Source organism: Schistocerca nitens, chromosome 2 (genome assembly GCF_023898315.1).
Source record: "Schistocerca nitens isolate TAMUIC-IGC-003100 chromosome 2, iqSchNite1.1, whole genome shotgun sequence".
Taxonomy (NCBI): domain Eukaryota; kingdom Metazoa; phylum Arthropoda; class Insecta; order Orthoptera; family Acrididae; genus Schistocerca; species Schistocerca nitens.
This window is the reverse complement of record NC_064615.1, coordinates 972,290,047-972,317,191: the sequence shown is the minus strand read 5'-3', so window position 1 is coordinate 972,317,191 and position 27,145 is coordinate 972,290,047.

Here is a 27,145-nt window from a genome sequence, read left to right as displayed (position 1 = left end):
GTGAATCATTCCTCATACTACACATTTCTCGTCACACTCTTAACGGTCCGTATATGAACAGGTATTAGTTTCCAGTCATATCACTAACCAGCGGAAAAATGCTCCTGTTCGAATACGAAACAGGCGAATATGTTCCTCTTTAAAAGACGGTGACAGAAAAGTGCCTCAGTCCTCATTCCGCCTTCTTCACCAAAAATTGTAGCATGCAAATACCATATATTCGCGTTCTTTCAAAACAGGACGTTATACATCCTTTTATCCAGTGTCCTTTGGAGCTAAGCGGCCGGCCGAAGTGGCCGTGCGGTTAAAGGCGCTGCAGTCTGGAACCGCAAGACCGCTACGGTCGCAGGTTTCGAATCCTGCCTCGGGCATGGATGTTTGTGATGTCCTTAGGTTAGTTAGGTTTAACTAGTTCTAAGTTCTAGGGGACTAATGACCTCAGCAGTTGAGTCCCATAGTGCTCAGAGCCATTTTTTTGTAGCTAAGCCTCAGCACCTCCCTCTCATTGCCACTGTCTATATACAGCCCTCTTCCACTGTCTCCCATTGGCACTTTCTCCTGACTACCTCTCCCACTGTCATTGTCTTCATCATTTTATCTCGCCATTCCTTCACACTGTTTCCTCCTCCTGCCATTTTCACTCTTGGTCTGCCCCACTGCCATTATCTTAGTCCCATTCATTTCCTCTCCCACTTCGATTGTTTCTCTCTTTCTCCATTAGGGTCTGGTATCTTTCTCTGCGACCACCATCGTCTCTCCTCACATGCCTTGGGGAGGGTTTGCTCAGGGCTTTGACGTCTAGACTCGAGAACTTCAGCATGTGGCTGTAGAGGATGGGGGAAATTGGGCAAATTTTTTATCACGTGGAAGTATAGGGTGATGGACGAATGTTGACAAAAGCCGACTGGAGGCTTGTGGACATGCAGGCTTCTCTCTTCCGGTGTCAGTGTCCGCACTGGGTTCTTTCTCTCCCATTGACACTGTCTCCTCTCTCACTACAATAGCTCCAGCGCTACTCTCCGACTGCCACCGTCTCCTCTTTAACTTCACTGTCTCCTTTTGTCTTTCTTTTCACTGCCACTGTCTCCACGATATACTGGCAGCTCAAAAATTTTGGGGTCTTGGGGAGGGGTTAGAACTTATTTTTTCCCCTATACCCAAGTATTTAAAATTTATGTCCAAAATGTGCTTTCTGTTATATCTACGCTTTAAAGTTGGCCGGACCGAGAGAGGTGGCGCAGTGGTTGGCACACTGGACTCGCATTCGGGAGGACGACGGTTCAATCCCGCGTCCGGCCATCCTGATTTAGGTTGTCCGTGATTTCCCTAAATCGCTCCAGGCAAATGCGGGGATGGTTCCTGTGAATGGGCACGGCCGACTTCCTTCCCCGTCCTTCCTTAATCCGATGAGACCGATGGCATCGCTGTCTGGTCTCCTTCCCCAAACAGCCAACCAACCAAAGTTGGCCGGTCTGGGGGATCCCGACCCCACCCTCTCCGAAATCTATGTATGGTCATCTATCGTTTCTTTTCTTTTTCAAAAAATGGTTCAAATGGCTCTGAGCACTATGGGACTTAACTTCTCAGGTCATCAGTCCCCTAGAACTTAGAACTACTTAAACCTATAACCTAAGGACATCACACACATCCATGCCCGAAGCAGGATTCGAACCTGCGATCTTAGCAGCTGCGCGGTTCTGGACTGAGCGCCTAGAACCGCTTGGCCACCGTAGCCGACTTTTTCTTTTTTTATACACTGTGTCCTCTCTCTTTTGCTCCCACTTTTACTATCTGCATCCACTGCTACTGTCTGTCAATGACCATCACTTTCACTTCTTTGTTTCGCTTCCACTACCATTGTCTTCATCAGACCTCCCGGTTAACCGTGCAGTCTAACGCACTGCTTTCCGGGCGGGAAGGCGTGCCGGTCCCCGGCGGATTTGTGTCGAGGTCCGGTGTGCCGGCTAGCCTGTGGATGGTTTTTAAGGCGGTTTTCCATCTGTCTCGGCGAATGCGGGCTGGTTCCCCTTATTCCGCCTCAGTTACACTATGTCGGCGACTGCTGCGCAAACACGTTCTCCACGTACGCTTACAACATAATTACTTTACCACACAAACACTGGGGCTACACTCGACGGGTGTGTGACGTTCCCGGGGGTGGAGGGGCAATACAGTACAATACAATACAATACAATTGTCTTCATCCATCTTTCCGTCCCACCGGCAATGTCTCATCTCTCTTCCGCTGTCACTCTCTCTCACTGTAGAGGGAGCTATAGAGGGTAAAACTGTAGAGAAAGACAGAGATTGGGGTATATCCGTCAAATAATTGACATAGGTTGCAATTGCTACTCTGAGATGAAAATGTTGGCACAGTAGAGAAATTCGTGGCAGGCCGCATCACACCAGTCAGAAGACTGATGACTCAATTATGCCCATTTTTTCGGTAGTTATACAAATGATCACTAGGGAAAGGGCTGCCCAAAACAATTTACCCCTTATCTCTGTCATCAATACAAGGCTAAATACGACTCGCTGAAAAATCGCAATTTTACACGCGTTTTCTTCTAGTTTTGAGCAACACTGCATTCTGTAGGAATACGTGACGCTCTACTTGAAAGACATTATATTCAGAATGCTCACTCCTTCCTGCTTTGTACGGTCCCGCAGAAATACTAATCTCTTACACTCCTGGAAATTGAAATAAGAACACCGTGAATTCATTGTTCCAGGAAGGGGAAACTTTATTGACACATTCCTGGGGTCAGATACATCACATGATCACACTGACAGAACCACAGGCACATAGAAACAGGCAACAGAGCATGCACAATGTCGGCACTAGTACAGTGTATATCCACCTTTCGCAGCAATGCAGGCTGCTATTCTCCCATGGAGACGATCGTAGAGATGCTGGATGTAGTCCTGTGGAACGGCTTGCCATGCCATTTCCACCTGGCGCCTCAGTTGGACCAGCGTTCGTGCTGGACGTGCAGACCGCGTGAGACGACGCTTCATCCAGTCCCAAACATGCTCAATGGGGGACAGATCCGGAGATCTTGCTGGCCAGGGTAGTTGACTTACACCTTCTAGAGCACGTTGGGTGGCACGGGATACATGCGGACGTGCATTGTCCTGTTGGAACAGCAAGTTCCCTTGCCGGTCTAGGAATGGTAGAACGATGGGTTCGATGACGGTTTGGATGTACCGTGCACTATTCAGTGTCCCCTCGACGATCACCAGTGGTGTACGGCCAGTGTAGGAGATCGCTCCCCACACCATGATGCCGGGTGTTGGCCCTGTGTGCCTCGGTCGTATGCAGTCCTGATTGTGGCGCTCACCTGCACGGCGCCAAACACGCATACGACCATCATTGGCACCAAGGCAGAAGCGACTCTCATCGCTGAAGACGACATGTCTCTATTCGTCCCTCCATTCACGCCTGTCGCGACACCACTGGAGGCGGGCTGCACGATGTTGGGGCGTGAGCGGAAGACGGCCTAACGGTGTGCGGGACCGTAGCCCAGCTTCATGGAGACGGTTGCGAATGGTCCTCGCCGATACCCCAGGAGCAACAGTGTCCCTAATTTGCTGGGAAGTGGCGGTGCGGTCCCCTAAGGCACTGCGTAGGATCCTACGGTCTAGGCGTGCATCCGTGCGTCGCTGCGGTCCGGTCCCAGGTCGACGGGCACGTGCACCTTCCGCCGACCACTGGCGACAACATCGATGTACTGTGGAGACCTCACGCCCCACGTGTTGAGCAATTCGGCGGTACGTCCACCCGGCCTCCCGCATGCCCACTATACGCCCTCGCTCAAAGTCCGTCAACTGCACATACGGTTCACGTCCACGCTGTCGCGGCATGCTACCAGTGTTAAAGATTGCGATGGAGCTCCGTATGCCACGGCAAACTGGCTGACACTGACGGCGGCGGTGCACAAATGCTGCGCAGCTAGCGCCATTCGACGGCCAACACCGCGGTTCCTGGTGTGTCCGCTGTGCCGTGCGTGTGATCATTGCTTATACAGCCCTCTCGCAGTGTCCGGAGCAAGTGTGGTGGGTCTGACACACCGGTGTCAATGTGTTCTTTTTTCCATTTCCAGGAGTGTAGATGTCCAAGCATACGCATTGACGGAAAAAATCGCAACACGAAGGTGGAGTTGTGCGACATAAACGAAAGCTGGTAGGCGTATTTCTGCATCTGAAAGATTATATCCATTCAAATTTCTCGGTAATCGCGTAAGAGTGGCGCTAGTAGCAGTACTCTGAGGATAGAAATCAGGTTTGCTTTAAATACTCGCTGTAACGGTCGTAGCGTTAGTTCCCTTTGAGATCGGACGTGGTGAGTTGATTTTAGTGAAGAGTGCCTTTACGTCGGCAAAGACGCCATTATCAACAAATGGTTAAAATGGCTCTGAACACTGTGGGTGTTAACTGCTGAAGTCATCAGTCCCCTAGAACTTAGAACTACTTAAACCTAACTAACCTAAGGACATCACACACATCCATGCCCGAGGCAGGATTCGAACCTGCGACAGTAGTGGTCGCGCGGTTCCAGTCTGTAGCGCCTAGAACCGCTCGGTCACTCCGACCGGCCATTATCAACACCTCATCGGGTCTCATTGCAGTCGTGTAACTGGGCTAGAGAAGCTGGATGTTCTTGAAGCGATATTACAGAAAGACTTGGCAGGTATGAAGCCACTGTACATGATTGCTGGAAGCGGTTGTGACGAGGATGTACAGTCACAAGGAGACCGGGCTCCGGACGACTGCGTGGCACTGCCGCTAGGAAGGACCATCGTCTTCGGCGTATGACTCTGGTGCAGCGCTGTACCTGCAGCAGCAATCTGAGCAGCAGTTGGCGTCACAGTGACCCGACGAACTGTTGCAAATCTGTTACATCGAAGATAGCTCCGAGTCAGATGCTCTGTAGCGTGCATTCCGCTGACCCCAAACCACTGTCGTTTGCGACTTCAGTGTTCAGAAGCGCGAGCTCATTGGAGGGTAGGGTGGAAGTCTGTTGTGTTTCGGAAGAAAGCTGGTTCTGCATCGGTGCCAGCGATGGCTGTGTGTTGCTTAGTTGACGTGCCTGCAATTAACCTGGCTGCGGCCTAGACATACTGGACCTACACCTGGAGTTACGGTCTGGGGTGCGGTGAGGTATAGCGGTTGTCCCTCTACCCTGACTACAAATTTGTACATTAGTATGGTGATTCGACCTGTTGTGCCGTCATTCATGAACAGCATTTAAGGGGGTGTATTCCGCCGGGATAACGCTCGCTCACATACCGATGTTGTAGCTCAACAGGCTGTACAGAATGTCGACATGTTGCCTTGGTCTGCTCGATTGTCAGATGTGTCTCCAGTAGGGCACAGATGTGGCATCATCGGACGACAACACCAGCGTCATCCACAAATAGCAATAAACCTCTCTTAGCAGACCGACCAAGTGCAACAGTCATGGAACTCCAACCCAGAAACTGACGTCCGGCTGCTGTACAACGCAATACATGCACGTTTGCGTGTTGGCATTCAACATTCTGTCTGCTACACAGGTTATTAGTGTACCAACATTTTAGGTATATACATTAACCTGTGATCTTGCAATATTACACTACTGGCCATTAAAACTGGTACACCCCGAAGATGACGTGCTACAGACGAGAAATTTAACCGACAGGAAAAACATGCTGTGATATGCAAATGATTAGCTTTTCAGAGCATTCACACAAGGTTGGAGCCGGTGGCGACACCTACAACGTGCGGACATGAGGGAAGTTTCCAACCGATTTCTCATACACAAAGAGCAGTTGACCGGTGTTGCCTGGTGAAACGTTGTTGTGATGCCTCGTGTAGGGAGGAGATATGCTTTACCATCACGTTTCCGATTGTGATAAAGGTCGGATTGTAGCCTATCGCGATTGCGGTTTATCGTATCGCGACATTTCTGCTCGCGTTGATCGAGATCCAATGACTGTTAGCAGAATATGGAATCGGTGGGTTCAGGAGCATAATACGCAACGCCGTGCTGGATCCCAACGGCCTCGTATCACTAGCAGTCGAGATGACAGGCATCTTATCCTCATGGCTGTAACGGATCGTGCAGCCACGTCTCGATCCCTGAGTCAACAGATGGGGACAACAACCATCTGCACGAACAGTTCGACTACGTTTGCAGCAGCATGGACTATCAGCTCGGAGACCATGGCTGCGGTTACCCTTGACGCTGCATCACAAACAGGAGCGCCTGCGATGGCGTACTCAACGACGAACCTGTGTGCACGAATGGCACAATGTCATTTTTTCGTATGAATCCAAGTTCTGTTTACAGAATTATGATGGTCGCATCCGTGTTTGGCGACATCGCGATGAACTCACATTGCAAGCGTGCATTCGTCATCGACATACAGCTGTATTACCCGGCGTGATGTTATGGGGTGTCACTGGTTACACGTCTCGGTCACCTCTTGTTAGCAATGATGGCTATTTGAACAGTGGACGTTACATTTCAGATGTGTTACGACCGTGGCTCTACCCTTCATTCGATCCCTGCGAAACCCTACATTTCAACATGATAATGCACGACCGCATGTTGCAGGTCCTGTACGGGCCTTTCTGGATACAGAAAATGTTCGACTGCTGCCCTGGCCAGCCCATTCTCCAGATCTCTCACCAACTGAAAACGTCTGGTCAATGGTGGCCGAGCAACTGGCTCGTCACAATACGCCAGTCACTACTCTTGATGAACTGGGGTATCGTGTTGAAGCTGCATGGGCAGCTGTACCTGTACACGCCATCCAAGCTCTGTTTGACTCAACGCCCAGGCGTATCAAGGTCGTTATTACGGCCAGAGGTGGTTGTTCTGGGTACTGATTTCTCAGGATCTATGCACTCAAATTGCGTGAAAATGTCAGTTCTAGTATAATATAGTTGTCCAATGAATACCCGTTTATCATCTGCATTTCTTCTTGGTGTAGCAATTTTAATGGCCTGTAGTGTAATCACTTCTTACTTGGACAAATGTAGTCCAGAAAATTTCATTACCTTACATTCATTATTTTTTGGTGTTGCAGTTTTTTCCGTCAGTGCAGTTCGTGTCAGTTTGCGGTCTGTTGCACGCCGCCTTTGTGGTGTAGTAAATGCGGCAGCGCAGGGTGTAGGGTGCAGGTGGTAGTAGGTGGCGGGCTGTGGCGGCGCTGGGCTGTGGAACCGCTGGCGGGCCGCTGCCGTTGCCGGTGCCGGCTCGTTATCAGCCCGCAGCTGGAGAGCTGGAACCGGAGCGCGGCTTTCTGCAGCCCCCCCCCCCCCCCCACCTCCGGGCACAACACAATACGCGCATCGACCGCGTGGCAGCGCGAGGCGAGCGCGCTAATATCCCGCCAGCCAGCCGGCACGGCCCGCGGCGTACGCCGCGCCGGCCGCCGTGTCCCGTCGTTCAATACTCTGCTGCACGTCTCGGTTCTGCTCGCCTCGCCTAGCCTCACGGCCACCTACTAATCTTTGCCACTGGCCTCCTGTCCTCTTCCTCTCTACTCTAGGGGAGAAGCAAGATTCACCCTTGCAATGTATCTCCGTGACGTCACTGTTTCGTGTCCATGTCAGGTCTCGACCATTGACGATGTCAATCGACTTTCGAGATCGTATCGATTTGTGAGATGTGGGAGAACCATATTCATCTACGCCACTCTGTTGAATCTCATATTTGATACGTTTCAAATTACGACGTACACTATGTCCTACAGGGTGTTTCAAAAATGACCGGTATATTTGAAACGGCAATAAAAACTAAACGAGCAGCGATAGAAATACACCGTTTGTTGCAATATGCTTGGGACAACAGTACATTTTCAGGCGGACAAACTTTCGAAATTACAGTAGTTACAATTTTCAACAACAGATGGCGCTGCAAGTGATGTGAAAGATATAGAAGACAACGCAGTCTGTGGGTGCGCCATTCTGTACGTTATCTTTCTGCTGTAAGCGTGTGCTGTTCACAACGTGCAAGTGTGCTGTAGACAACATGGTTTATTCCTTAGAACAGAGGATTTTTCTGGTGTTGGAATTCCACCGCCTAGAACACAGTGTTGCAACAAGACGAAGTTTTCAACGGAGGATTAATGTAACCAAAGGACCGAAAAGCGATACAATAAAGGATCTGTTTGAAAAATTTCAAAGGACTGGGAACGTGACGGATGAACGTGCTGGAAAGGTAGGGCGACCGCGTACGGCAACCACAGAGGGCAACGCCCAGCTAGTGCAGCAGGTGATCCAACAGCGGCCTCGGGTTTCCGTTCGCCGTGTTGCAGCTGCGGTCCAAATGACGCCAACGTCCACGTATCGTCTCATGCGCCAGAGTTTACACCTCTATCCATACAAAATTCAAACGCGGCAACCCCTCAGCGCCGCTACTATTGCTGCACGAGAGACATTCGCTAACGACATAGTGCACAGGATTGATGACGGCGATATGCATGTGGGCAGCATTTGGTTTACTGACGAAGCTTATTTTTACCTGGACGGCTTCGTCAATAAACAGAACTGGCGCATATGGGGAACCGAAAAGCCCCATGTTGCAGTCCCATCGTTCCTGCATCCTCAAAAAGTACTGGTCTGGGCCGCCATTTCTTCCAAAGGAATCATTGGCCAATTTTTCAGATCCGAAACGATTACTGCATCACGCTATCTGGACATTCTTCGTGAATTTGTGGCGGTACAAACTGCCTTAGACGACACTGCGAACACCTCGTGGTTTATGCAAGATGGTGCCCGGCCACATCGCACGGCCGACGTCTTTAATTTCCTGAATGAATATTTCGATGATCGTGTGATTGCTTTGGGCTATCCGAAACATACAGGAGGCGGCGTGGGTTGGCCTCCCTATTCGCCAGACATGAACCCCTGTGACTTCTTTCTGTGGGGACACTTGAAAGACCAGGTGTACCGCCAGAATCCAGAAACAATTGAACAGCTGAAGCAGTACATCTCATCTGCATGTGAAGCCATTCCGCCAGACACGTTGTCAAAGGTTTCGGGTAATTTCATTCAGAGACTACCCCATATTATTGCTACGCATGGTGGATATGTGGAAAATATCGTACTATACAGTTTCCCAGACCGCAGCGCCATCTGTTGTTGAAAATTGTAACTACTGTAATTTCGAAAGTTTGTCTGCCTGAAAATGTACTGTTGTCCCAAGCATATTGCAACAAACGGTGTATTTCTATCGCTGCTCGTTTAGTTTTTATTGCCATTTCAAATATACCGGTCATTTTTGAAACACCCTGTATGAATAGGTGCTGCTTCAAATATTAGGATCTCTCGAAAACGCGTCGTTGTTGGTACGATTTGTTATAATAAAATGTGAGATAAAAACATACCAGCAGCTAAAAAACAAGAACGGAATTATGTCTTGGCGTAGCTCGCAATGGCGTAGTGGCTAGAGATGCCGTGTCAGTAGGTACACTACTGGCCGTTAAAATTGCTACACCAAGAAGAAATGCAGATGACAAACGGGTATTCATTGGACAAGTATATTATACTATAACTGACATGTGATTACATTTTCACGCAATTTGGGTGAATAGATCCTGAGAAATCAGTACCCAGAACAACCACCTCTGGCCGTAATAACGGCCTTGACACGCCTGGGCATTGAGTCAAACAGAGCTTGGATGGCGTGTACAGGTACAGCTGCCCATGCAGCTTCAACACGATACCACAGTTCATGAAGAGTAGTAACTGGCGTATTGTGAGGAGCTAGTTGCTCGGCCACCATTGACGAGACGTTGGTGAGAGATCTGGAGAATGTGCTGGCCAGGGCAGCGTCGAACATTTCTGTATCCAGAAAGGCACGTACAGGACCTGCAACATGCGGTAGTGCATTATCCTGCTGAAATGTAGGGTTTCGCAGGGATCGAATGAAGGGTAGAGCCACAGCAGTGTGCGATTTGTGCCTTTACCAGTGGGGGGGATGTCTAAGGGGGTTAGTATAATTATATATGTTACTTGCTTGGACCGTGGCGTTACCCATGGTTAAATAGTTACTTATAAATAGATGTTAATGCCGAAACTCACTATTCACGCGTATGCACTATCAGAAAAGCCATCCATTGTTATATCTTAAAGATATTATAGGTAAAGCTTATTTACAAAATCATCTACATACAGGTATACGAGGGGAATTCAAAAAGTAAGGGCACATTTGTGAAAAGCTGTACTTAATCTGATGATAGAAAACTGAAAAATGCGTTATTTTTCTACGTAACCTCCCTGGACTTCAGTGCAGTTTTCCCGACTTTTTAAGAGCTTTTTTTATTTCATCAGAAAATACGTTTTTAGGTTGCATCTGTAACCAATTTTGCACCGCAGAAATGACGTCTTCATCACTTTCAAATCTTCTTCCCTGTAGTGCTTCCGTTAAGGGTCCAAACATGTGAAAATCGCTTGGAGCCAGGTCTGGACTGCATAGTGGATGTTCCAGCACCTCGAATCTCAACTCCTTTATTGCGTCGGCTGTCAGTTTGGCAGAATGTGGGCGAGCGTTATCTTGCTGCAGGATGACACCTCTTCACAGTTTTCCACGACGTTTGGATCTGATTGCAGATTTTAGTTTCGTACCCATCACATCCACCATACAATACAGGCATGGCTCTAAAGCCTCGTTTACGCCGGGGCGACGTCTTGCAACATTGTGGCATGCTACGGAAATGTGGCGTGCGTCGTCTTGTCATTTAGTTCTAAATGTTTTGAAATGCTTAACTACTGCGCTTTTTCAAAATTAATAAACAAACATATTAATAGTATTAATAGTAAGACTGTATTAAAAACTTTCAGTGTTCGGCTCCACTAATTTAAATTATATGTAAAGTTTTACTCCAGTGCGTGGGAAATAAACATCCCAGGTTGGGATGCATAAACTAAAACCGGAGGAGGGGATGGTCTGATGCAGAAGGGGGGAAATCCCCCCATCCCTCCCTGCAAATCGCACACTGAGCCACAGGTCGTAACACATCTGAAATGTAACGTCCACTGTTCAAAGTGACAGAGACATGTAACCAATGGCACCCCATATCATCACGCCGGGTGATACGCCAGTATGGCGACGACGAATACACGCTTCCAATGTGCGTTCACCGCGATGTCGCCAAACACGGATGCGACCATCATGTTGCTGTAAACAGAATGTGGATTCATCGGAAAACGTGAGGTTCTGCCATTCGTGCAACCAGGTTCGTCGTTGAGTACACCATCGCAGGCGCTCCTGTCTGCGATGCAGCTTCAAGGGTAACCGCAGCCATGGTTTCCGAGCTAATAGTCCATGCTGCTGTAAACGTCGTCGACCTGTTCGTGCAGATGGTTGTTGTCTTTCTGTTGATTCAGGGATCGAGTCGTGGCTGCACGATCCGCTACAGCCATGCGGATAAGATACCTGTCATCTCGACTGCTAGTGATACGAGGCCATTGGGATCCAGCACGGCGTTCCGTATTACGCTTCTGAACCCACCGATTCCATATTCTGCTAACAGTCATTGGATGTCGACCAACGCGAGCAGCAATGTCGCGATATGATAAACCGCAATCGCGATAGGCTACAATCTGACCTTTATCAAAGTCGGAAACGTGATGGTACGCATTTCTCCTCCTTACTCGAGACATCACAACAAAGTTCCACCAGGCAACGCCGGTCAACTGCTGTTTGTGTATGAGAAATCGGTTGGAAACTTTCCTCATGCGAGCACGTTGTAGGTGTCGCCACCGGCGCCAACCTTGTGTGAATGCTCTGAAAAGCCAATCATTTGCATATCACAGCATGTTCTTCCTGTCGGTTAAATTTCGCGTCTGTAGCACGTCATCTTCGTGGTGTAGGAATTTTAATGGCCAGTAGTGTAGACTGGTGACTTAAACGTGCTTCTAACCAACTTTTCTTTGTCTTTCTAAAGATTGTAGAACCGTCTTATTAATGTAATGAAATATATTTTATAATATTCAATGTTTTGTATATACACTGAAGCACCAGAGAAACTGGTATATGCATGCTAACTGAAGTACAGAAATATGTAAACAGTCGGAATATGGCGCTGCGGTCGGCAACGCCTTTATAAGAAACCGAGTGTATGGCGCTGTTGTTAGATCGGTTGCTGCTGCTACAATGGCAGGTTATCAAGATTTAAATGAGTCTGAAGGTGGTGTTATAGTCGGCGCACGGGCGATGGGACCCAGCATCTCCGAGGTAGCGATGAAGTGGGGATTTTCCCGTATGACCATTTCACATGTGTACCGTGACTATCATTTCCCCGACATCGCTGTGGCTGGAAAAAGACCCTGCAAGAACGTAGCCAACGAAGACTGATGAGAATCGTTCAACGTGACGGAAGTGCAACCCTTCCGCAGATTGCTGGAGATTTCAATGCTGGGCCATCAATAAGTATCAGCGTGCGAACCATTCAACGAAACATCGTCGGTATGGGCTTTCGGAGCCGTAGGCCTACTCGTGCATCTTTGATTATTACATGACACAAAGCTTTCCGCCTCGCCTGGGCCCGAAAACACCGACATTGGACTGTTGATGACTGGAAACATGTTGCCTGGTCGGACGAGTCTCGTTTCAAATTTTGTCGAGCGGATGGACGTGTACGGGCATGGAGACAACCTCCTGAATTCATGAACCCTGCATGTCAGCAGGGGAGGCTCTGTAATGGTGTGGGGCGTTTGCAGTTGGAGTGATATAGGAACCCTGATACGTATAGACACGACTCTGACAGGTGACACGTACGTAACCATCCTGTCTGATCGCCTGCATCCATTCATGTCCATTGTGCATTCCGACGGACTTGGGCAATTCCAGTAGGACAATGCAACACCCCAAATGCCCACAATTGCTACAGAGTGGCTCCAGGAACAGTTCCGCTGGCCACCAAAGTCCCTAAACATGAAAATTATTGAGCATATCCGGGATGCCTTGCAGTGTGCTGTTCAGAAGAGATCCCCACCCCGTCGTACTGTTACGAATATATGGACAGCGCTGCGGGACTCATGGTGTCCGTTCCCTCCAGCACTTTTCAGACATTAGTCGAGTCCATGCCACGTCGTGTTGCGGCACTTCTGCGTGCTCGCGGGGGCCCTACACGATATAAGGCTGGTGTACCAGTTTCTTTGGCTTCTCAGTGCAGTTCAGGAGATATGACGTAATAAACAATGAGATAGGTGGAAAACTGCTGCATCATTCATGACGTTTAAATTTATTACTCCATTATTACTAAGTCTATTCGCAATATCTTTCGCATACGGTGTCCACATATGCTACTGAATGTACCTGCACAGACACATCATTGTACAACATGTAGTTCAAAAAATATGACGTCATAAGCACTGACATGCTTGTAAATTTTCGCATCATGCCTGAAGGTTTAGTATATTTATTCTTTACTACTAAGACACTCTCGTACAGTCGAGACAAATTAAGGTAATCATAAACACCTGGCAGCGCTTTTGAGATCTTTTAACTGCGAAGTGCAAACGGCTGTAGGTGGTAACAGTAGCCGTCTACAGAGGTATGAAGAGGCTTTGCCACAGGGACGTTTACAAAATCGTGTTGTAGACACGCGTAGCAGCTGCGCCCAGCGTAGGGGATCATGTGTCTTAATTTGGATACTGTACTTACACATTTGTTCATTATGCATATTTGTTAGTACGACTCATAATTTCAAAGGTGTTTCACGAATACACAGAAATGAAATGTTTTCGATACTTCACTACAAAAACAGTTCTTTTTTTTCGATAGTAATTGAAAACTGGCAAAATGAATACACAGCCAATGCCGCGTTTGACCGCTACTAAACAGTGAATGTCCTATATGAAATAAACTTTGGATCTGATTCAAAGGTAGTGTTTGGTAAATGTAAATAATTCTATAGCAGCGTGAATGCTCAGACTACTGTGATGATGCTATCAGGTCTCACAGGCTAGTGACGAGGTAGTAAATGATACGTTGCTGGTAATTGGTCGTGTGGGGCCTGTGCTCTCGCTGCCTGTTCCAGAGAGACCGCCACCCGCATACTGCTGCCAACACCAGCACTCTCTGCTCTGCTTCACTTCCACCAAGTACTATACAGGCCTCCTGCGGTCGTCAGTAGCAACTCGCTATCTCCAAAGTGGGCGCCCGCTTTCAGTGGCGATACTGTCGCCTTGGGGCTCCTTGAAGACACTCGTGCTGTACTGCTGGCTTGTGAGATGAATGCTGTCTGATGTATGTTCTCTGGCAAATAAAGTTAGTGTCGGATCGATATCAATCAGACCTCTGTAGCGAATCGCGAAATTAGTCAAACGTTTCCTGCTGAAGATTACAGTAAACGTAAGCTTTACCGTGCTCAACAAATCAGCTGATTCCGGGATAGTGTTCGAAATGCGTTCGGAAAGAAGGCATCATTTCTGACGTAAACGGAACCGTAATGGGGAGAGCATTTACAATTTACTGCCAAAATGACAGTAATACTACTCTCAACTTAATTATGTGTATAAAATATTTAGTGAATTTAATTTTTAGTGGAGTTAACTACGAGATTGACTATGCTTTCAAATACCAAAAAAAAAAGATAACCAATATCAGTCTACCACTCTTACCCTTTGTTGAAGTGGTTCCTTGCAAACTGAAGCCATTTGCCTCGGTTCCCTTTGTTCACTTGTGTTTTTTATTGCCACCAATCCATCGCACTGTATTCTTCTCTTATAATGCTACCGACTGCTGATTCACTTACTTGCTTACCATTCTCATGCTGTTTACATCTCAGCAAGTGGATTGTAATTTTAGATGCACTTAATCGAGAACTGCGCAAAAACTATCTTACGATTATACCTGATATCCAGCTACCATTCACCCCCTTCTTACCTAAAGTGAAAATCTAACTCAGGTCCCAGTGCCAAGAGGAATTGTAAACATGAAACATAAACAGAGGAAAATACACCGCTCAATCACATTAGTGTGAACATCTCTCAAACGTTTGAATAACCACCATTTTTAGCGCGGACGTGCAGGAAGAGAGTCAGTAAGGTTCGGAAAGGTACGGACGGGGATCTGGACCCATGCCGACGCCAGGACCATCATCGCAGCCATCGTTCACCGATGTCATTTATGGCCTGTGGCGTACCACAGTTGCCTCGACACCGGTTCTAACAAGGGAACCTCCCCATCGCACCCCCCTCAGATTTAGTTATAAGTTGGCACACTGGATAGGCCTTGAAAAACTGAACACAGATCAATCGAGAAAACAGGAAGAAGTTGTGTGGAACAATGAAAAAAATAAGCAAAATATACAAACTGAGTACTCCTTGCGCAAGATAGGCAACATCATGGACAGTGTAAGCTGAGGAGCGCCGTTTTCCCGTGGTTAGCGTGAGCAGTTGCGGAACGAGAGGTCCTTGGTTCAAGTCTTCCCTAGAGTAAAAAGTTTACTTTCTTTATTTTCACAAAGTTATGATCTGTCCATTCGTTCACTGACGTCTATGTTCACTGTAATAAGTTTAGTGTCTGTGTTTTGCGACCGCACCGCAAAACCGTGCGATTAGTAGACGAAAGGACGTGCCTCTCCAATGGGAACCGAAAACATTTGATCGCAAGGTCATAGGTCAACCGATTCCTCCACAGGAAAGCACGTCTGATATTTTCTATACGACACTGGTGACGGCATGTTCGTCACATGACAGGAATATGCTGTAGACCCACCTAACTTGTACACTTGGCGAATGGTAAAAAGATTCTTCTACCTTGCCTGATTGAGGTTTTCACGTGGATGTGGTAATCACTCCCAAAAAAGTGATGAAAACATAAGGGTTTGTCACATAAACTGAAAATAAAAAATTAAACTTTTCACTCGAGGGAAGACTTGAACCAAGGACCTCTCCTTCAGCGGCTGCGCACGCTAACCACGTGACCACGGCGCTCCTGAGCTCACACTATCCTTGATATTGCTTATCTTGCGCAAGGACTACTCAGTTTGTATATTTTGCTTATTTTTTTCATAGTTCCACACAACTTCTTCCTGTTCTCTCGATTGATCTGTATTCAGTTTTTCAAGGCCTATCCACTGTGCCAACTTATAACTAAGTCTGAGACGGGTGCGATGGGGAGGTTCCCTTGTAAGTAGTGCCATTTTCTCTTACACGGTATATATTGAAACCACAGAGGCGAACGCTTCGGAAATGCTTAGACCCTTGGCCCCAAGCCAATGGTCATCCGCTTTTGGATGACAGATAAATCGCTCCGTTTCCATTAGGACGACGACTGGAGTGTTTCTCGCCCCTCCCCCCCCTCCCGATACACTTTATATGCCCTCCACTGCTAGTGCTGCCACGTGCACCTGTGAGTGGTTGTTGTATGTGGACGTCGGACGTCGAACATAGCTGGTGTTCACGATAATCTGACTGGACCGTGTAATATGCTTGGGTTCAACCCCACATATGTGGCTTACTGTGTTTCATGACATGTCAGTAAAACGCGAAGCTATCATTGCGAATTCCTCGGACTAGAGTCAATCATGACAGATTCCCTCCTCAGTTCTATCGTATGCAACTAACAAATTGAGACGCTTTTGACTGCAACAATTTCAACCTGAAGATAATGATCATTTAACCTTCGCTTGTTCCAAATTCCAGCACAATAGGAAAAAACCCCTCGCAAAACTGAGAAAGCTTACAGTACCATATTACATCTACATACATAGTGTGCAAGCTACCACATGGTGCATGGCGGAGGATTCCTTACACCGCTACTAGTCATTCCCTTTCCTGTTCCACTCACAAATGGAGCAAGGGAAAAATTACATCTATACACGTCCGTACGATCCCTAATTTCTCTTATGTTATATTCGTAGTACTTACGTGAAATTTATAGAAGAATTGTACTGCAGTCAGCCGCAAACGCCAGTTCTCTAAATTTACTCAATAATTTTTTGCGGAAAGAACGTCGTCTTCCGTCCAGGGTCCAGGGATTCCATGGATTCCCATTAGAGTTCAGACGCATCCGCACAATACTCACGTGTTGATCGAACCTACCGCTAACAAATCTTGCAGTACACCTCTGAATTGCTTTCATGACTTCCTTTAATTAGATTTGGTGCGGATCCCAAACACTCGAGCACTACTTAAGAATGGAACTTTCCAGTATTCTATATGCGGTCTACTACTGACCTCACGATCCCGTTAAGTTTCAAACCGCTTGCCGACGTTATGCATAAATATTTAATTGACATGATTATGTCAAGCAGCGCCCTACTAACGCTCATTCGAACATTAAGGGATTGTTTTTCCTACTCATCTGCATAAACATGCATATATCTACATTTGGTGCAATCTCCCATTCATCACACTAACTACAAATTTTGTGCAAGTTATCCTGTTTGCTTGTACAGTCACTCAACGATTATACTTTCACGCTTACTACAGGGTCGTCAGCAAACAGTCACAGATTGTTGTTGACATTTGTCAGACTATATAACAGGAGAGGTTTTCGTCTTTACTCGTCTGTGTTGTGCATTTTTTTTTTTTTGCAATGGCGGCGAATCAACTGACACAGGGGCCTTCTAACCCTAAAAAGTGTAGTAAGAGTGAATAGTATACTGACCATGAGTTACTGAGTGTGTTAGAAGATAGTGATGTCGAGTTCAGAGGGGACGAACCAGAGGAGGGATTGACTGGAATTTGAAGACTGCAGAAATATACCATAGTGATGAAAGTGTGGAAGCAGAACTGTCGAATATGTTCGCGACAGTTCGGAATCTGACGATACGGACGACGATGATTACGAAATGGCCGACGATAAAGAATCCACGCTCGCAGAAGTAAGCAAACCAGGTGCGACTTGGCATGAAGAACCACGTGGGATGCAATATCATTCGTTTACCAAAGTAGAATGTTCGCAGATAAATTCTGCTGGCAAGACGACAATGGGTTTCTTTAGCTACTGGTTACAGATGACATACTGCACCTCGTAGTTGATGAAACGAACGGTAACGCACACAATATATTTGCGAGCGAAAATACGAAAGACGGCTCTAGAATTGGAAACTTGTAACTATAGGAGAAATACTAGTCTTCCTGAATATTTCATTACTTATGGGTAATGTCAAATATGTCCGATTACAAGACAACTGGAAAAAGACCCGCTGTTTAAAATAGAGGAATAGCGATGAGTATGGGCAGAGACATATTTTCTCATCTTACGCTCACTGCATTTTGCGAAAAATCCAGTGTCAGGAGACCCGAAACCAGATGATGGACAATATAAGGTAGTCCTATATTGAATTATTTTAACAACAGAATGTGTCAGGTGGATTATCCAGGTAAGGATCTATCTTTAGATGAATGAATGATTCTTTGGAGGGGATGATTGGCATTTAGACAATATATAAAGAACAAAAGGAATAAATATGGCATCAAATTGTACATGCTAAATAATGGAGACGGTTGCATAAATTAATGCGATATGTACACGGGGATGCGTTGTGATATGTGTGGGAAAAGCGCATGCTAAAAAGATAGTATTACATTTGTTGGAAGAGAAGCTGCGTGTTGGCTATCACATATACATGGACAATTTTTACAACAGCTTTGCTTTAGCTAAAACCCTGTTGATTGCAAAAACACATTGCACCGGGACACTAAGGGTAAATAGGAGAAATACCCCTACAGACGTGGTACGCCCAAAACTGGGGAAAGGAGACTCTATTGTACGATATAAGGACGGCGTAATGATCGGCAAATGGAAGGATAGACGAGAGGTCTCCTATATTTCCACAGAATTTTCTAATGCCGAATGCACGCCAGCAAATAGTCTCGAAACCACTGCCAGTTATCAAATATAATAGTTGTATGACTGGGACCGATAGGCAGGACCAGATGTTGTACTATTTATGTGAAGGAAAGACTATCCGCTGGCCAAAGAAACTATTCTTCCGTGTAGTTGACATGCAAATGTTCAATTCACATTACCTATATAATAAATACTGAGGGATTAAAATGACGTTGTACGACTGTAGAATCCAAACAACAAATGAAGTACTTCCACCAATGGACGTTACAAAAGTTGTAACAAATATCGTAAAGACACACACGTTGTGCAAAAGCGGGAACCAGCAGAAGGGAAGAAGCAAGTTATGAGGAAGCGATGTACAACGTTTGCAGACCGGGGCAAGCGTACGGATACACCGTACGTGTCCATAACATGTCCAAACAAACCCGGATTCTGTTTGAACTGCTGCACAATTATACATCCGTAATGTAATCTGATGTCGTATCTTCAGAGGAAGATCAGTTCGTATTTGATTTGTAATGTGATTGTATTTGTTTTATTTGATAGCAAAGTAAAATATTGTTACACTGATTGCTCAGAACATGAGGTTTCTGTACAGTATGTAGACTTATTTGTAGTTTGCTACATAAACGCCACCTCTACACCTTGCGAACTTATTTGTTATATGGGATTGAGTTTCCATAGCACCACATCGCAGGTGATTCCTGTTTCTTTTTCTCCGTTTGATAAATCTTTAGGTGTTTTCAGACTCTAATTCTTTCTCAATGGAGGGGATTTATCACTTGTTGGAATTGCATTTTCTTTCCAGTTGGTAAGAAAATCAATGGCGTTGTTAGAATTGTTTGCAATAAATGCGTATGACGCTTATAAGCGTCAGACAGCATGCAGAATTTATCACATGATCGGCATGCAGCTAATGCGTACATCTATTTCTATATCTAGCACCACCTCTTGTGCAGACGTTATATTCGCTGTCAATATTACTTACGTCCACAACATGAACTTACAGGTTCCGCAAGGGTATGATTTCAGTTCCCAGCTCACGTGCGCTTACAAGCTCCCGCCTAGAGCGTTAGCGGCCCGCGCTGGTGACCGCAGCGAACGCGCTAAATACAGCAAGATTCTGGCCTCACGACATGGAATATGCTATCGATGGCGAGGAAAGCATGAAGGTATGCAAATGGTCTACAACAACGTTCACGCAGTCTAAAGCTGTCATGATGCCTTCGACTGGTCTATGGAAGCCCAGTTGAGTGTCTCCCATATTGTAATACTGTCCCCATCTCTCTGCACTTTCGAGCAGCTGTTCGCCTGGATAGCGACGTACTCGGACAGGACCATCGCTCTGATATAACAAGAAACGTCATTTATCTGACACGTTTCCATTGATATATGATCCAGTCTCGATGATCCATTGCCCACTGAAATCGTAATTGACGATGTCACTATGCTACCATGGCAAAATATATAAGTCACCTGTTGTGGAGTCCCTTGGCCAACAATGTGCTCTGAATGGGGTGCTCCGAAACACTTGTGGCTGCTACAGCATTGTTCTCTGTCGTCAAATCGGCTACAGATGGCGACCTGTCTGAGGAATGTGTCGTAATTTTACAACGCAGCGTTCATGTTTGATAGAGGGTGAATGGATTACATCTGAACGCTAAATATCTATATACATTATTCATTAAGTAGCAGTCTGGTTGCACATAAATGTTTTTATTGTCTGGCTGGATTCTGCCTCTAGGACATTCTCAAGTGATCAGAACAGGAGTCACGTTGTAAGTGCTTGAGTGCTCGGGACGCACATGACTCCTGCTGTAGTTACTAATTGCTCATCTCTGGAAAAATGTCTAGAAGCCGAACCCGATTGTGACAATTGGAGCTGCTATGTAACAGTATCGATAACAACATTTGCCGTTGCCACATGTCCGAGGCTAGGTAAATGCTGGACAAAATAACAACCATAGACCAACTTTATTCACGCGACTCCATGACAGTTACGACAGTGATGAGGTGAGATGCCAAAGCTTTTTCGTGATTAGCTTAACATGTGTCGCTACTTTTCAATTTCGGCTGGGCAAATGGTACTCTTGGTTCGATATTTCCTTATACACCTCAGCAATTCATACCGTATGGAGCACTGCTCGAACAATCACGTAACATTTGACTCGAGCAGTGCGAGAGAGCAGTTGACTGGTGAGAAACTACGAACTAGCCACAACAAGAAGTTATGTCTCTGCTTAAAACAGTTTCGTGAAACACTGGAAGAAAGAGCAGTAATTCCTACGTTGTACAAATTCTTGCTCTATATGAACAAATTTGCAATAAGAAGTGTCATACAGTAGTGATATGAATGTATATAGATAAACATTTATGCTGTCTTTTATATAAAGATAATACTCAAAGGACAAAACTTTGTATTTAAAAAAAAAATGTTACTTTACTCTGAAACAAACACAATATTTTATTTATTTGTAAGATACTGTAATGATTTAGCAAATTGGCTGCAAATGAACATTTTTTCCGTGTTCACGTATTAGAATTATGGGAAACAACATTAATAGCTTTGATCAGCTTGAATTTAAGATAACATTAAGACAAAACAGCAAAGAAGATTATCCAATAATTAAAAGGCATAGGAAATGAAATGAATCATATTAAACTGCCCAATTGCGATCGCTTAAATAAATTACAAAAGCAAGACCAGTCATGCTGTTAATATTAACAGGAGCCACTTGAAGAGACGAGTGAATGATCGAGACTTGGACCTAGTATTGTTTGCAATCACTTCTTTACTTGTTAGTTGGTGGTGGTACATGTGACTTCCATCCTAAATCGTAAGAGATACTACATATCGAGCTTCAGTTATTTCAATGATCAAAATCGATAGTACATTAAAACCGCTAAGACAAGCCTTGCAGAGCCGGCCGGTGTGGCCGTGCGGTTCTAAGCGCTTCAGTTTGGAACCGCGTGACCGCTACGGTCGCAGGTTCGAATCCTGCCTCGGGCATGGATGTGTGTGCTGTCCTTAGGTTAGTTAGGTTTAAGTAGTTCTAAGTTCTAGGGGACTGATGACCTCAGTAGTTAAATCCCATAGTGCTCAGAGCCATTTGAACCATTTGAACAAGCCTTGCAGATAATACTGTGCGTAAAGGCCGCACATCACATAAAATAACGTACGCAGAATTGAAGCGTACGGAATTATTTTTTATTTCTAGTAACACAGATACACATTCATAAACGACTACAGATAACTGGACAATGACAAGGGGAGAACGTGACACACGAGGAACCGATTCGGCTCACATTTGGCGTTTAGCTTGAGTACTTCCTAAAATGAAAGACGGTAAGATATTTTGGGTACCCATAAGGTAAACGCTGGTGTAGCGTCCAAGGCATCTTGCTCGGGAGAGGGGACTCCGTATTCGATTCCAAAATGGATTCTGCACTTTTTTAATTCCTGTTTCTTTTCTGTATCGAAACTGGTAGAAATAGGGGGCTAATAAGGTAATGAATAAGGAGTGATAACAAGGGCTGCAACAAAATTTGTCAAATAGTTTGAATTAATAAGGAATTAAAAGTTTAATGCTGGTTGCATTACAATGTCTCTTTCACTAATCCTGATACATTCGTCTCTTTCCCTCGATCATAGATGGTACCTATTATGTAAACGTCCGAAGCAAATACCCGTATTCACGTGGCAGCAGTAACATGTAATCTTACGGAACTACATCATTCTTTTCGAAGGTTTGGCAGAAGTCGGTGGTCGTTTACATTCAAAGATACTTCTTTATCAGGAACTAACTTTGACGCACACCACGCATTTGATAAAATCGCCTGAAAATCGGTGGTGACAGTTGCTCATGAATTATTATGCTATGAATTGTTATTGCATACCCGCGGTTGCGCAGTTCCTGCTGGGTTTACAGAAGCACATTGCAATTTTGAAACCTCCAAATAAAGTTCTGTACCGCACCTCGCTGTAAACAAGCATCACGCGATCGGCAGTCTGTGGTCCGCCGCGAAGAATTCGCTGCAGTAGTTCTCGGATATTTTTTTCATACGGCAAGGCTTAAAATTTCAGTTCCTTACCAGTCCAAGCCGCTTGAGAAATTTATTTGATTACCTTGTTATTGTTTTATACTGATACCTTATTAACCATCCTGCTGCTACTAATTTCGATATGGAAAAAATAAAAAATAAGAAGAACCGCAGAAAGCATTTGAGAATCGAACACAGGTTGTCTGCCCCCACCCCAGCCAGATGCTATGGTCGCTGCGCCAGCGGCGCTTTCCTTGGACATTATTTATATTAATGACACATAAGCAGCAGTCGTACCGGTTCTTTGCTCGATTTATCGGAAAACATCCGTTATTGATCCCACACGTGATGATAAAAAAGCTCTGTTTTTAACTATCTATCGATTTTGTTCTTTTTCAGTCAATTGCGCGTCCAGAAAGGTACTTGTGTTCAAATATGTGCGAAATTTTAAGAGACTTAACTGTTAAAGTCATCAGTTTCTAAGCTTACACACTACTTAACCTAAATTATCCTAAGGAAAAACACACACACACACACCCATGCCCAAGGGAGGACTCGAACCTCCGCCGGGACCAGCCTCACAGTCTATGACTGCAGCGCCTTAGACCACTCGGCTGATCAACAGATACCCCTCCGTTGTGGTTGCACCTACGGAACGGCAATCTGTATTGCTGAGGCACGCAAGCCTCCCCACCAACGGCAAGGTCCATGGTTCATGGGGAGGGGGGGGGGGGAAGGCCGGTATTACACTATCAAATTTCTTTGTACAATATCTTTGTCAAAGAAATTTGATGGTATAATAGGGAACTTTGTCAAATGTCGTCAAATATTGGATCAATCTAGGGCCTCGCTGTGGATATGATCAAAGAAGTCGCTTGTCTTCTTTTCACTGCAATGTGACATGTTACCCCACGTGGAGCGCTAGCATCGCTGCAGCGTTCTGTCGTCTGTAGTGTTTTTATAAACATTGCCGGTAAATACAATTGGTGTGTACCGACAACTACAAAATTAATAGAGATGTGTGAAGCTGATGCTTTACAACGTGAGGCACCCTGAATACAAAAATAGATTAAGAAGACTGGAGACCTAACCTAACGTAACACTCTCCTGTAGCAAGGAATCGGAGTGTTACAGTGAGCCTGTCTTCTGCAGATATAGCAGTACTTAAGTGAGTATTGTGACTTGTGATATGAGGATACACTTCACTGACCACATACAGAAATGTATGCTCATCCATTCTTAAGTAATTAATGTACAACTTGACGTCCTCCACTATAAGCTCACGTAGCAAGTTTTGTTGAGTGCTTTTATCGTGTCGTCGTAAAACCCACGGCTTCACCCAGGTACGATTCCTTTCTTTCCGCCGCTTCTCTTCCGCATGTGCACACAGTGCAATTGTGGTACATGCAACTGCTGCGGTTAATAACAAGCTGTTGTCAGCCATCTTGAATTTTGACGGAAAATATGATGCACTGTAATACCCCTTTTAGCGTTACGTCAAAGATCTTTGTCAAATATATTTGACGAATATTTGATCAAATCTTTGACAAAGAAATTTGATAGTGGAATACCGGCCTAACAAAAGTCGCTAGATCGCCCGACATTCGAGATGTGACGTAAACAGCTGAGTAGGCACGGCTAAGCAGATTTCCCTGGCTTCTGCCACTGCTGCTGGGCAGACACGGAAAGTGTCGTGTCGTGTCGCTTAGGGCTGTTCCCTGCTGCCTGTCGTGCGGCGCGGCAGTAGCGCTGCCGCGTTTGACCAACGGAGCGTGGCCGCCGGCAGCTGCCCGCTCACTGGCTAACTGGCTAATCGCATCTCGCTCCCACTCTGCCGGACGCCGCTCTCTTCACTGCATCGCTTCAGCCGAGTCGCCTTCGTCCCTGGCGGGGGCACGACGACTAATCCTTCTGTACAGGGTACCACTACCGGGGCGACGCACTTTTATAATGGTTATTACACACTAGCTGATTATCCAGCGTTGTCCCCCTATAATTTTACTAATGTTCGTCGTTTTAGATTATTTTTTCATCAGACCCTTCATCTGGTTTACACCGGTGCGAACGGAAACGAACGAGCATTCCCAAGCAACTCCCCAACCATCCTTTTATCCAGTCACATTAAAGTGACCACCTGTCAGAACCTGAATAACCACATCCTGCAGCGCGAGACGTGCGGTAAGAGAGTCAGTGAGGTTCTGCAAGGTACCGACAAGGATGTGGAGCCATGCGGATTTCAGTGCTGTGGCCATCTTCGCTACGTTTCTCGGCTGAGGATCCAAGACTCGAACAGCCCCATCGAAGTGGTCCCATAGATTCTCGATTGGGTTTTAATCCGGGGAGTTTGGTGACCGGGGCAGTACGGTAAACTCATGCTGGTGTTTTTAGAACCACACACGTTTACTGTGAGTTGAAAGACAAGCTGCGTGCAGGGATCCCAAGCATAGATGTACTGGGTGATCAAAAAGTCAGTATAAATTTGAAAACTTAATAAACCACGGAATAATGTAGATAGAGAGGTAAAAATTGACACACATGCTTGGAAAGACATGGGGTTTTATTAGAACCACCCCATATTGCTAGACGCGTGAAAGATCTCTGGCGAGCGTCGTTTGGTGATGATCGTGTGATCAGCCGCCACTTTCGTCATGCTTGGCCTGCCAAGTCCACAGACCTCAGTCCTTGCGATTATTGGCTTTGGGGTTACCTGAAGTCGCAAGTGTATCGTGATCGACAGACACCTCTAGGGATGCTGAAAGACAACATCCGGCGCCAATGCCTCAACATAACTCCAGACACGCTTTACAGTGCTGTTAACGACATTACTCCTCGACTACAGCTATTGTTAAGGAATGATGGTGGGCATATTGAGCAATTCCTGTAAAGAACATCATCTTTGCTTTGTCTTACTTTGTTATGCTAATTATTGCTATTCTGATCAGATGAAGCGCCATCTGTTGGACATTTTTTGAACTTTTGTGTTTTTTTTTGTTCTAATAAAACCCCATGTCATTCCAAGCATGTGTGTCAATTTGTACCTCTCTATCTACATTATTCCGTGATTTATTCAGTTTTCAAATTTATACTGACTTTTTGATCACCCGGTATACTTGTCTTGATACACTGAGCATTGCAGCATGACGAGATCACCCAGGGAATGCCACGAAAACATTCCCCGGACCACAACGCTCCCTCACCCGGCATCTTCCGACAATTGTTGCAGGATGTTCGCTTTCAGTTCGACGGGACATACGACGTAATTTATCTGAAAACGCTACATGTTGCCAGTCAGTGGACGTCCAGCTGGGGTAATTGCGTGCAAATTCCTGCTTTCGTCGCCGATGAACAGCAGCCAGTATGGGTGCATGAACCAAGCGCCTGCCTTGGAGGTCCATACGCGGCATTATTCACTGAATGGTCATTGAAATCTCCGCAGCTGTCGTTCACACCTGTTATGTATGGCCCCTGGTGCATCACAGTTACCGCGGCGCTGGTTTTGCGTAGCGCCATATTGCCATGCATGGTATTCTTTACCCACGACGACACGCGAACAGTTTACAAACTTAATCGTTCCGGAAATCATTCTAAGCTTGACCCGAACAATGAACATACCTTTCTCGACGTCAGATAAATCGCTTCATTTCCGCATTACGACAACGACAGCACTGCTTTCCGTTTACCTTGCACTGCTAGAGTCGCTGCTTTCCGTCTGTGAGTGTTTATTGCACGTTGATGTCGAACACAGGCGGTAGTCACGTTAATGTGACGGGACCGTAAATATGTGAACAACTGTTTACGCCGGAAAGGACGTAAAATTACACGACATAGCCAATCATGGCTGCATTATTATTTTTTTTGGTGCTAATAATCGGTACACAGGATGTACACTACAGCCTATAGTTACAGTCAGAATGCAAAAAATTTCGTGCAGGATTACTTTACATGCCGAGTGCACTATTTTTGACGAAGTATGCGAAATGGCTTAGGAGAAGAAAAATATATGTGCCTCAGTTTGAAATGTGTGAAGACAGTCTACTTAACATTATATTGCAGCTACAGCTTTCTTTCGCATTATTCCAAAACTTTGCTTGAATGTCGGTTGTTTTTGCTGGCTGTGCATTACAACTAATGACGAAATTACCGATACACTAATTACCGAGACCGAAAACACTCTCGTTATTAATAACTGGTAAAATTAACGTTAGTGATTCTTTCCCATTTCAATAACTGCTAAGTTTCAAATAGTTTCTGATGGCTTCAGTGACATAAACGAAGCAGTTCTTGGCTTTTATTAAAGGAAGA